General features: G+C 36.6%; 1 pseudogene; it reads right to left on the bottom strand.

The window, feature by feature from the left end:
• Positions 1–8,736: 8,736 nt before the first annotated feature.
• Positions 8,737–12,013, bottom strand: LOC116109881 (annotated as a pseudogene).
• Positions 12,014–13,399: the final 1,386 nt, after the last annotated feature.

Raw genomic sequence — 13,399 nt, 5'->3', positions numbered from 1 at the left:
ATATGGTTTGGGATCTGGATCCGACTGAGATTCGCCGTACCAATAAGGAATTACCGCCTTAGCTTTTCCCAACCATTTATTCCAAAGTTCTAGCTCGGCAACTTCAATGGTGGAAATCCGACAAATAAAACACAAAATCTTTGTGCACTCTTGACTAAAAGCCTTCTGAATAACATCCAAAAGTCGCTTAACATCTAGCCAAGTCAGATACTCTTCTCGAATATCTGGGTTGCCATTATAGAGGTCTAACACAACCCGTTTAACCTCTTGTTCAGTATATCCTTCAATAGGCCACACTTGTTCGATGTCACTTAGAACCAGAGACATCTCCTATCTTACTGGTTGAGTAAAATAGTTAGAACACGTTCCAGTGTTTTAACCTTTTGAAGTACAAAATTAACCTTTTCAATCTGATTTCCAATCTGGGTTAATTCTTCGTTTAGAGTAAATATACGATACACCGTATAATTCACTCTCATGTCTAAGTTTTCAAGCTTCTGGGTCAAAAGCTCTAACTTATCTACGACAGTATTTAACAAACCGATTTCCGGTTTTACCTCGAGTCCATGATCCAAATGAAAACAAGTCTTATTCATACAGATTTCATCATTCGAACCATTATTCATGCTACCAAGAACTTTCAACAGGTTAACGGGTATAAACACATACCCCCCGTCTTCCAAAGCTCTGATATCATTTACACCCAACACATAATATTTGTTAGACTTAAGGACACTGTCTGAAATAAATTAATTTATAGTTTTCTTTCTTTGGAGTCTGGCCATTCTTCACCTTTCTTTGCTTTTACTCTTGTTGATAGGGGTTTAGACTTTAGACTGATTAATTAGGGGCATAAAGCAGGTATAGATAATACAAGAAATTAAGGGAATAAATGGTCAAGAACGTTTACAACTCTCCAACTTTTCTATCCCAATTAATAGACTTTGATTTTTCTGGTGTCTTAATGTTAGAATGGTCAAGCATCTTTAATCGTTGATGTGGACAGAAGTTGAATATATGACATCTGTCTATTCTTTTATGTCAGGTTCAAATTGAATTGATTTAATTATTTCTTTGTTCTAACACCTGTTATCAAATGTGATGTACTTTAACTATTTTACTATGAGGGAAACTAAGGCTGCTTTTTATAATAGTATTCTATAAGATCATCATTACTTCACTTTAGGTATTGTAGTAACAAACTAATAATTATAGATCAATATTATCAATTATCAATCATTAAATATAAATGAGAATAATTAACTATTAAAATAATCTATCCTTCCACAGAACTTTCAACAATAGTCAAGTCGTGTTTGGTTACAAACTTAGAATATGAATAAATCATTAAATATTATTTTTAAAGTTATGTTAAAGTCGTCTTGATGCCAAACTTCTTCATTTAGACTTTTATTATCACCTAAAAGCATTGGGAAATTTTCTATCGTTGGATTACGACCGCCAATGGTCAAATTTAGACTCGATGTTGTTAGTTTCAATCATAAAAATGACATTTTTACTCTCTTTGAGCAATGTAATGTCCTACTTGCCCCTGAAGTTTCATTGTAATTTCATTAATTTTTTTAAACAATCTAATATTAATAAAATTAAAAATGGGCTATTAATTTTTATAAAAAATTTAAGAAAAATTTACTGATAATTTATATAATTTTTTTTTTAAAAGAATAAAACGTATTTGAACTTTAAAATATTCTTATAAAGATAATTTCAAAATGAAAACAATATCAAGTACCAAAATAGTACCAAATATTTATCAAAATGATCAAACTATATAAAAAAAAAAAAAAAATTAGAATTACCTTCCTGTTGGAATTTTGGCTACTCGCCACGATCTCAACCAGATCATGACCAAAAAATGTGATTATTGTGCAATCTCACCAGATCTACCACATTTAGGGGTGTTATTGAGCTGAGCCGAGCTGAGTTTTCGACTTAACGAGCTCGGCTCGTGAGAGGGGAAGAGTAAACGAGCCGAGACCGAGCTGAGCCATAAATTATATGACTCGGCTCGGCTCGACTCGGTAATGGATTAGGCATATTTCGAACCGGCTGGCAAGCCGGTTCGACGAGCCATTTCCAAATAATTTTGTTTTTTTTCAATTTTTTTTTACAAAAATTCGCTGGGCAGCAGTCTGAGTCGTCTGACTGCCCACCTCCATTTTCTTTTGTTTAAATTATTTATTCTTTTTCAATAAAAAATAAAAATAATTTTTTTAATATTATTTTCTTCATTCTTCGAAGGTAGAGGGCTCTTCAAATTCTGTTGGCTTACTTTTCTTTGTTCTCCAATGTCTGAAATTCAAATAAATGCAAATTATAATTTAACTTTGTCAAGGCAGCAGCCATCTCCAAATAAAATTGAAGAAACCTCAAACCCCAAACAAACAATTAAATCCTAATTGACCGATTAAAGTCCCCTACTGACCGATTAAAGTCCGACGATCCGACGACGATCCTACGAAGATGATGACGAACCGATGATATCCACTTCAAATCAGACGATGATGATGACGAACCGACGATGTCCACTTCAGATCTGACGAAGATGATGACGAACCGACGATATCCACTTTAGATCTGACGAAAATCCAAAGAAGATGACAACGATGACGAAGATCTAACGGCTGTCGAAGGTTCGACGAAGATCCGGCGAAGCTGACGAAGATGAACAAGATCTGGCCGAAAATCAACACTTTGTGAGGAGTTTGATTCAAATTTTACAACAAGGGTTCACTGCTACGGATTTTTCGTGATTTGGGGATTTTAATAATAGGGTCTATTTTGTTATTTTTTAAAACTTGTTTGCATTATTTTCAATTAAATCCCAATGGTTTAGAAATTCTCAAAAAACCCCCCACTTTTTCGAGCCAGAAGCGGCTCGCGAGCCTGACGAGCCAAGCCTTGTATGGCTTGAACTCGGCTCGTTTTATCTCAAGAGCCGAGTCGAGCCGGCTCGTAATCAAACGAACCGAGCCGTTAACAAGCCGGACTCGAGCCGAGCCGAGCCGAGCCGGCTCGTGAGCGGCTCGGTTCGTTAACCAGCCCTAACCACATTCTAGCCTAAATCTACCACAGTTTGGCCTAGATTGTGATAGAGAACTCTAGACACAATGGACATAGAGCATCAAATTCATTGCAATGTGATCTAGTGCTCCAAATTTCAGCAACTATGATATTTCATTTTTTTTTTTTTTTAACTTTGATCCATCTAACTTATTTTGTTTAACCAAATATATTTAGGTTAAACTTTTTTGTTTTAAAGTTTTTAATAATTATATAATTTATTTAATGGTTTTTTTTTAAAGTTTATTTTGTTTCATTAAACAATGTCTATTTTGCCTCTATTCCCATTAAATTTAACTGAAGAAACTAATAATAGGTCTTTATGGTAGTTTCTGATAATGTGTAATGACCTAAAAGGACATTTTATTTCCTAAAATATTTTTATAATTTTAAATTTGTATTTTATAAGTATTTAAAAAAATATTTAATAAATTATTAAAACTAATAATTAATAAAAAATAAAAAAAATTATTGATTGACCAACACACCACTGTTGATCGGTGTTGACCATTGATTGACTACCGTTGATTGGTAGTTAATCGATAGTTGACCACCACCGGTTGCGATATCAACCACTTTTATTTTAGCTTTTTTTAAATTTATAAATAAATTATAAAATTATTTATTAAAAATTCATAAGTTTATTTAAGTTAACTTCATAATTTGAGGAATTATGTATAGGTATATTTATTATTTTATAATGTAAAAAATCAGTTTTAGAAATAATCTGATTTTTATAAGCTATCCTTATTAGTTTTTAGATTTTTTTTTTCTATGAAACTGATTATTTATTTTAAACTTAATCAATTTCAAAGAGTTATTTATAAAACATTTTTATTTTTATAGTTTAAGAAATAAATGATTAAGGCTGAAGTTACAAAAATCTGAGTGGCACTCTGTTAGGGCCAAAAATCGTCTTGGGCTTGATGAGGCCCAATAACGAAATAAACATGTCATGGCCCAAGGCCTCAACCCAATCCCGATCGGGCCTACGCTTAAAATCACCTTATGAACTACCCACTCTACTAGTTAGGCTATCTTATAAGTTCAGCTAAACTGGGTTTCAACCCAATAGCCTGCAACAGTCCATAAATAGGAAATCAGAATCTCATTCTATTTCCTCTTCTACTAAGATTCCAAATCTTACTTAAACTATTAAACTTAATCTGATAAAAAAAAGAAGTCATATCTCTTTTATGATATGAATTATCTCCCAAAAGAGAACTCAATGTCCTACTAGGATTCCAACCCCTTGGGTTCACTATAAAAACAGAGGCTTGCCCTCTCATTAAAGGGCAATCTCCCACAGTCAATCTACACTACTCAAAACCATCTATTTGCTCCTAAGTTCTTGCTCCCAAGAACCTGACACCTCCGCCGTAGTCCTAGCCTCCGACAAGACTACTGGTAATTCTTCTTCTCCTTAATTCTTATTAAATCTCTTTCAGCATTGCTGACTTGAGCGTTGGAGTGCCTACGGCAAACACCACTCCGGTGTTTTCCGGAAGCTTCACGCTTGCCCTTTCATGTGTGCAGGTCTAGCGGATTGTCAGTGGCCTCAATCTCACAAGATCAGACCATATTTTCATGACGGTAGATTTTTTGCATCTACAATTTGGTGCCCACCGTGGGGCCCTGACAATCATCTGCTAACGATAACTTACAACACAAGAGGAGGCTTGTAACTCCCTTCGACTGACATCGCTAATCAGAAAATTTCATCATGATAAGAAAATTTTTCTTTACTTTTCTCCATTTGTTTTATCTATTCAGCACATGATATGATACCTTGAAGTATCAAAACACATCCCCCATATTCATAATTTGTTCCATGCATCAATTGGAATATTTCTCACTTCTTGTAGGTGTTTAATTTCTTTTTGGTGGGTATTTCGTGGTCTAAAAACCCTTACATCTCATGGGCATGTTTTTGTGTATTTAAAAACCCATCTTCCTCTCCTTCTCTAGACCTGCAAATTCTCCAACCACAATAAATGGTTTAGAACGTTAACTCGCTTTCGTGTCGAATTACTAAAGTCCCACAAACCTTGAATCAAACTCCCTCAATCCATGGCAACTGGTAAGAATATACACTGACTAGTTTTGACTTCTTGCCGTCAATGCCAAGATACCACTCAGCTCATTCGAAGCAAAGTCAAACCGAGAATGAAATGCCCAACTATACTGACTCCCCTTCAGAATCACCAAATCTCATTCCCCCTCCAAATCCTTTTTCGAAACCACAAAAGCCAAACACTTCCAAATACTAAGGTCTTTCAAAAATTGCTTATCCCATGTTCTATCCAGCATCCGTAAAAAAACTACTCAAATGCCCAAATCCTCTTTCGAAACCACAAAAGCCAAACACTTCCAAATACTAAGGTCTTTCAAAAATTGCTCATCCCATGTTCTATCCAGCATCCGTAAAAAAACTACTCAAAAGCATGTCAAAGCCATCTTCAGCAAACTCAAAACCCATATTTAAGAAAAACCCAAATTTTTCTTCTTCAAAAGTCGATAAAAATCACCTCAAATTCATCCAAGAGTAGCCTAGAAGGTTTTAAGAACACAAAAAGAATAGAGAAAAACAAAATGAAAGAATCAGGAGAAATCACTGTGGAATCTCTGGAGAAATCGCCTACACCTTCGGCTAGAAAGAGTAAAACTTAAAAAGAGATAATAAATAAATAAAAAGTCACAGGTTTTGAATGAATGCCATTGCCAAAGCATTATGGCATTTAATGCACCTTGGTTAAAAATGCCATGTGGCAAAATTTTGGAAAGGTGATTTTTTCTCATTATTTTCAGCCGCCTGCACAATGAGCCCATATTCCATATTTGTGCTCACATCAGAGTTTTATTTGGAATTCTTTGGAAATCTAATTCGCTTTGTAGAATGCACAATGGCTTCACTCGGATCGGTCCGCTGAGCAAGCAACACGTTAATATTTGTCTCAAATAGCCTTGCAACTCCCACTCAATTTTGTCTCCATGTGGCTTTGATCACACTACAAGAAGAACTCTCTCCACTCGGCTCAGCCAACCGAGTGGGAGAAATTAAAAATCGAAAGTGGTTCTCCCTAGTCAACTTCATTTGACTCAGCAGTCAGCACACCTTCTCCACACGATATAGTGGGCCGAGCTAAGTGGATTCTAAGCTACCTCAGAACAAGGATATAATCCCTCAAATTATTTATACAAGTCCAGATAACTCCATTCGACACATACTCAATCACCCCATGTGGCAAAAGTACGCCTAAGTAACAACTATAAAAGTCGTCACTCGGCTCGGCTGGGACTACGACTCTACCTTTCTCTGGAACATCTTCATTTAGGGTTGGGGTTATTTCTTCATTCTGGCTGCATGAGCTTTGTCGAGTGGGTCTGTCCAAGCTCACCCTCATACAACTCTTGCTCGAGTATGACTAATTCAATGCATCTAAAGAGCCACTCGCCTGTAGACTAATCGTACTTTCGTATCACCTCCTCAAAAGCCAAATCAAATACTCTACTTGGTTCAACAAGCACAGGTGGCAACACTTGAAGGGGAAAGGTATGTGTCATTATCTCCTTTTAACTACCACTCTATTTGGTTAAATCTTTCTCTATTCGGCCTATTACTTAAATACATGCAACTCATTTTTCCATTTAACTCACTCTTCATTCAGCCCATAACACATGCACATCATGCATATTGACTCTCAATTAGACTCTTTACTTAAAACATGCATGTCATGCATTTCACTGCTCCAGCTTCAATCAAATGTTTTCAACTACAAAGTCGGTCACGCCGACTGGGCCACATAGTCCTCAAAGGTTTCAACTACAAGTCAGTCACGTTGACTCAACTACAAGCCCCATACAAGCTCCATTTGGCATACACATTCAGATCAACCCTGCTCGATTCACAGATTTACACCTTTGGATCGGCTCTGCCCGATCCACGGATTTACACCTTTGGATTGACCCTGCTCGATTTATGGATTTACACCTTCGGATCGACCCTGCTCGATCCACGGATTTACACCTTCGGATCGGCCTTGCCCGATCCACGGATTTACACCTTCAGATCGACCCTGCTCGATTCACGGATTTAAACCTTCGGATCGGCCATGCCCGATCCACGGATTTACACCTTTGGATCAACCCTACTAGATTTACGGATTTACACCATCGGATCGACCCTACTCGATCTATAGATCTACACCTTCGAATCAGCCCTGCCCGATTCACGAGTTACACCTTTGAATCGGCCTTGCTCGATTCATTAGTTTACACCTTCAAATCGGTCCTGCCCTATTCACAACTCTACACCTTCGATCGGCCTTGCTTGATTCATGAGTTTACATCTTCGATCGGCCCAGCTCAATTCATGAGTTTACACCTTTGATTGGCCCACACCTTCGGTCGGCCCAGCTGATTCATGAGTTTACACCTTCGATCGGCCCAACCCGATTCATAAGTTTACACATTCGATTAAATCTACTCTCTAAGCTAAATACTCTTTAACTTAGAGAGTGGGGGGCTAACTGTTAGGGCCAAAAATCATCTTGGGCTTGACGAGGCCCAATAACGAAATAAATATGTCATGACCCAAGGCCTCAACCCAATCCCTATAGGGCCTATGCTTAAAATCACCTTGTGAACTACCCACTCTACTAGTTGGGCTATCTTATAAGTTCAGCTAAACTGGGTTTCAACCCAATAGCCTACAACAGTCCATAAATAGGAAATCAGAATCCCATTCTATTTCCTCTTCTACTAAGATTCCAAATCTTACTTAAACTATTAAACTTAATCTGATAAGGAAAAGAAGTCATATCTCTTTTATGATATGGATTATCTCCCAAAAGAAGACTCAATGTCCTACTAGGATTCCAACCCTTTGGGTTCACTATAAAAACAGAGGCTTGCCCTCTCATTAAGGGGCAATCTCCCACAGTCAATCTACACTACTCAAAACCATCTATTTGCTTCTAAGTTCTTGCTCCCAAGAACCCGACACCTCCGCCGTAATCCTAGCCTCCGACAAGACTCCTGGTAATTCTTCTTCTCCTTAATTCTTATTAAATCTCTTTCAGCCTTGCTGACTTGAGCGTCGGAGTGCCTACGGCAAACACCACCCCAGTGTTTTCCGGAAGCTTCACGCTTGCCCTTTCATGTGTGCAGGTCTAGCGGATTATCAGTGGTCTCAATCTCACGGGATCAGACCCTATTTTCATGATGGTAGATTTTTTGCATCTACACACTCTTACGTAATAAACAAGATTGAGATGAGATTTTATATCTAGAGGTTCGTTGAAGGGTGATAAACAGAAGGAAAGAAGAAGAAATAAAAGCAGTGGAGATATTTTTGTTCAAGAATCAGTAATGTGGTTAATATAAAAAAAGAAAAAAGAGATCAATTGATTAAGTTGACAATTCAATAAATAAGAGTCAAACGAATTGTCTACGACTACGCGTAGAAGAAAACGACAGATGATCTCAGTCAAATTTATGGAAACTTGAAACTAGAAAGACATTCTTCTACTCAATTCATAGACAACATTAATTTTAAAAGACGAAACATTGACCACATCTCACTTCCGGGCTTCATCTGCCTGAAGGATCTTTGAGTTCACCAAAATAACAATATAAGAAAGCACCACCATGTTATCGAGGATATACTTCAGTAATTGATGCATCATCAACAAACCATGGCATTGATTTGCTTTTTGATTGATCAAAATCCAACTCTTTTGTTGGCATGCTAGCCTCCCTTCTACTACCAAGGAAAAATGCTGGTTTTTGAGAAGCTGGAAGAGTGATAGAGTAACTATTAAGCGTGAGAACTACTGTTGCCATTGTGGGTCTGTCAGCTGGATCTTCCTGGACACATAACAACCCCATATGTATGCATCTAATCACTTCATTTCTCGAGTAAGAATCTGTCAAGGTTGAATCCAACAATTGCAACGGTGTCCCGTCCCTCCAATGTTTCCAAGCCTGAAATATTAAATTAGTCACAATCAATTACCTTCGATACTAATTAACTCTTTTTTCTTTCAACCCTTTACTTGTATGTAAATATATTAGCTCTAACAAAAGGGAAACTAACAATATCTATTTTGCTTACATAGCTCATCAGATCCTCAGCACCATCTGTTTGATAGAAATTGCTGTTTTTTTTTCCAGTAATAATCTCTAGAACTAGGACACAGATTTCATAGAGAACTATCCATGCATAGCATATTCTAGAGACATGTAACCACTGTGAAGAAGAAATAATGTTAAGTTTGAATAGAAGAAGGCCCTGGTTAGAATTCAAATAAATGTTTGTAATTAATTACTTTCAGGCTGATTGGTTGTCATAACAGATATAATGCATATACAGAGCTATATATTGGACAAGTTTTTCCCATGCATTAGAAATACAAGAAAGCTCAAAGACACATTTCAACTTTTATTGTTGAATTTCATGCAGAAATTTGTAAGTTATTATAATGCAATATCTAATGAATTCATCAATCAGATTATGCAAAGGGGTAGTAGACAAAACTCACTATGTCCCAACTATTCTGTCGGTATTTGCTTGAGTTTGATCAACTCCAACTATCCTTGCCATACCAAAATCAGAAATCTTCGGATTCATATCTTTATCTATTAATATATTGCTAGCTTTGAGATCACGATGTATAATTCTAAGTCGAGAATCCTCATGAAGATAAAGCATTCCTTGAGCAATGTCTTCAATTATCTTGTACCGTCTTAACCAATCCAATTCTCCTTGCTTTTTAGGGTCTGCATATATCAATTCAAATTTCAAATTCAAATTAAAGAGCTGAATTCAAATGCATTCTGAAGCAATTGATCCATCTACATAGTACAAATAATAGGATATTGAACACAAGAATTATTGAAATTCATGAAGACAGTTCAAACCATATGGAATATAGTCGAGGCTTTTGTTGGGCACAAATTCGTAGACAAGAATCTTTTCTTCTCCATCCAAGCAAAATCCCAATAGCCTAACCAAATTTCTATGTTGAAGCTTAGCTACCAGTAAAACCTCATTCTTAAATTCTACTACTCCTTACCTAGAGCTTCTTGACAGCCTCTTTACAGCTATTTCTTGTCCATTAGGAAGTATGCCCTGAGAATTTACATTAATCAATCATTAAATCATCTCTTCTGAAACTTTAAATCTCAGCACCCATAACTTTTTTTCAACTTAAAACTTTTAGAGCATGATATCACTGTATCTAATTGGAGACAAAATCTATTTTGTACCTTATAAACCTCACCAAATCCACCTTCACCCAACTTGTTATCGTTTGAAAAATTATTTGTAGCTACTTGAATTGTCCCCAAATCAAATTGCAAGGACTCTACAGTTGTTATGTCATTTCCAGCTGCAACTAATTTCAACAACAGCATTAGTATGAAGCACTGGGAAATAATAGATTTGTCTGAAAGTTAATGATCAATGAAATAGCTTTTGAATTTTTACCATTATCTTCCGGTATAACATTATACTTCTTTTTTGCTTTCCTACTCAGGACGCAATAGCCTGCAATGAAAAGCGCCACTACTGCGACAGCTGTTGAAACAACGATGGCTATGATTATCGAAGAAAAAATTCTTCTTTTTCCTGCAAGAACAGTAATACGTTTCATTTGGTATCCAAGAAAATCATGATTACTAAGTTTATGCCACAAACTCCTATAACTTTCAGTTAAAACTAGTGAGCAGCTCTGTAGTGTAATCTGTAGCCTGTAGATGAATCTCCTGAACCTTTTAAACACACAAAATTAGGATATTTATTTTTCAAAATATCCATATAAGATTTCCTAAAGGATTAAATGGTTAAATAATCAAATGGGTGGGCTGAATTTTTCTAAGCAACACAATATAAGCTCTGTTCCAAATCAATGTAGACATACGGCTTTTTATAAAACTCCACTTTTTATTTATTTTATTTTTTTAAGTTAATAGACATGTGCCATATGCATTTAGTTAATCCGGCGAATTGATACCCAGAAGATGAGGAAAAAAAAAAAAAACTATGAAATGGGTTAAAAAAAAAAAAAAAAGTGCGTTGACTCTACCTTGAGGTAAAAAAAAAAAAAAAAAGTGCGTTGACTCTACCTTGAGGTCCTGTCGCAGAACCTGGAGGTGGAGGAGACAGAATCACTGGCGTAGGTGCCGATGCAGCAGTCACAGATTCATTATAAAACGGGTACACTTGGTACCGAACATAACAACTCGGATACAATACTCTTCCTCCTTGTTTCCCACTACAACAACCCGGCAACTGCGCAATAGCTCCTTGAAGACATCTATTACAATCTATACTTGATAAATCCTTAGTGCACTGCACAAGACTGTATACTGTTTGAAAGGATGTAAATGCTTCCGTTCTTGTTGCAAACATATTGGGAGAATTTATGGCCTCCGTTGCAGCTTCCTTCGTCAACCTCCCCACTAACTCGTTAAATCGGCTTTGGTCAGTACTATTTTGTATATTCCACATACTAACCCGGGGTTCAGACATTATAGAAAAGAAAGATTCGTTTGAATAACGTAGAAGGCACTGTTCGTACCATATTATGGTCTGTTTTTCAACAGGGCAACGTTGAGTTACATCACTGGTAGCAAATCTGACAGAGTCTTGGCAGACGCTGGTGGTAACGTCGCCCCGGCAGAGAAAGAGACTATAGACCTTGTTAGGGTTTTGACCTCGGGTGTTGTTGTAGAAACCATTGCTGGAGTCGGCATTGGAGGGAAGAGAAGAGAGGAGAAGATTGAGGTTGGATTGGTAGGTGCTGTATATGGAGAAAGTTGTTGTGTTTGAGCAGAAGTGATAAACGTATATTGGGTCAGCTGCACAGCTGAATCTGAGCAAAAAGCTTAACAGGAAGAGAAACCCAAAGATCATGAAAGGTTTCATTTTGATGTTTATGTCTCAGCTTTTGTGAAGTAAAATATATCCGGTTTGTTTTGTATCTTCTTGTGATTGTGAATCAGATGTGTAACGTGGACACAAGTGTTCACTATGCGAACATTTGGGTTAGCAGAGAAGACTCGTCTACACAAGTCAATAAAGATAATTCAAGCCAATTAATTTTCACGAAAAGGACAGAAAATTTGAGTCAAATCTGGGGAAAGTTAGACGAGAGAAAAACACATTCAATGGATAGTGACATAAGTGATGCAAGATGCGTAACGTTTTATTCAACACGGCCAATTCCGCTCTTACTTTCTGGGCCCATTCTTATTTTTTAAAAGATTTGACTAATAATTCAAGTATAATAAAAGGGCACAAAGACTCAAAATGCAGCAGATTACAAAATCAATGGAAAGATGTGACAAATTAACTGTTTTTTACAGAGCATACCATCAAGGCTGGCGATAGCACATAATGAAAATTATATCATAAACAAGAAAATACTGAGCATACATCTCCTCCCTTTCAGGCTACATCTGCCTGAATAAAGTTGGCCAATACAGGATCACTATATGATAAAGGATCTTTCAGTTCACCAAACAACAATATGTAAACAAGCATTTTTGTCACTTTCTGTTGTACAAGTGAATTGAAGTCTAAAACACCCTATTATCGAGGATATACTTCAATAATTGATGCATCATCAACAGACCATGGCATCGACTTGCTTTTAGATTGATCAAATTCAAAATCCTTTGTTGCCATGCTAGCCTCCGTTCTACTACCAAGGAAAAATGTTGGTTGTTGAGGTGCTGGAAGAGTAATAGAGTAACTGTTAAGCATTAGAACTATTGTTGCCATTGTGGGTCTGTCAGCTGGATCTTCCTGGACACATAACAACCCCATGTGGATGCATCTAATCACTTCATTTCTCGAGTAAGACTCTGTCAAAGTCGAATCTAACAATTGCAACGATGTCCCATCCCTCCAATGTTTCCAAGCCTGAAATAGTAAATTAGTCACGATAAATGAGCTTCTGTTCTAACTCTTTTATTTCCTCACCCTGTATTTGCATGTAAAGATACTAACTCTATTGGACATAAAGGACATTTATGTAATTTACAGCTAATTGTTGTTTAGTTAGTGTAGTTTTAGAGAAGCTGAGTTAGTTAACTCATATTCAGCTGCTGTATATAAACAAACACTGATGCAGCAGTAAAGTATGATTCCATTTTCCCAAAATACAGTTCGAAGCACTCCTATTTGCTTTATTAACATGGTATCAGAGCATTGAAGATTCATCCTTAATCTAGGAAATGGGTCAATTCGAATCAATCCTCTGTACCTCAGCTAAGCTCATTCAAGCTTAAATATCTGATTTCTTCATTT

The sequence above is a fragment of the Pistacia vera genome, unplaced genomic scaffold, assembly GCF_008641045.1.
Source record: "Pistacia vera cultivar Batoury unplaced genomic scaffold, PisVer_v2 Contig590, whole genome shotgun sequence".
NCBI lineage: Eukaryota > Viridiplantae > Streptophyta > Magnoliopsida > Sapindales > Anacardiaceae > Pistacia > Pistacia vera.
Note: the sequence above shows the minus strand (reverse complement) of the source record. Positions and strands in the feature narration are given on the sequence as shown.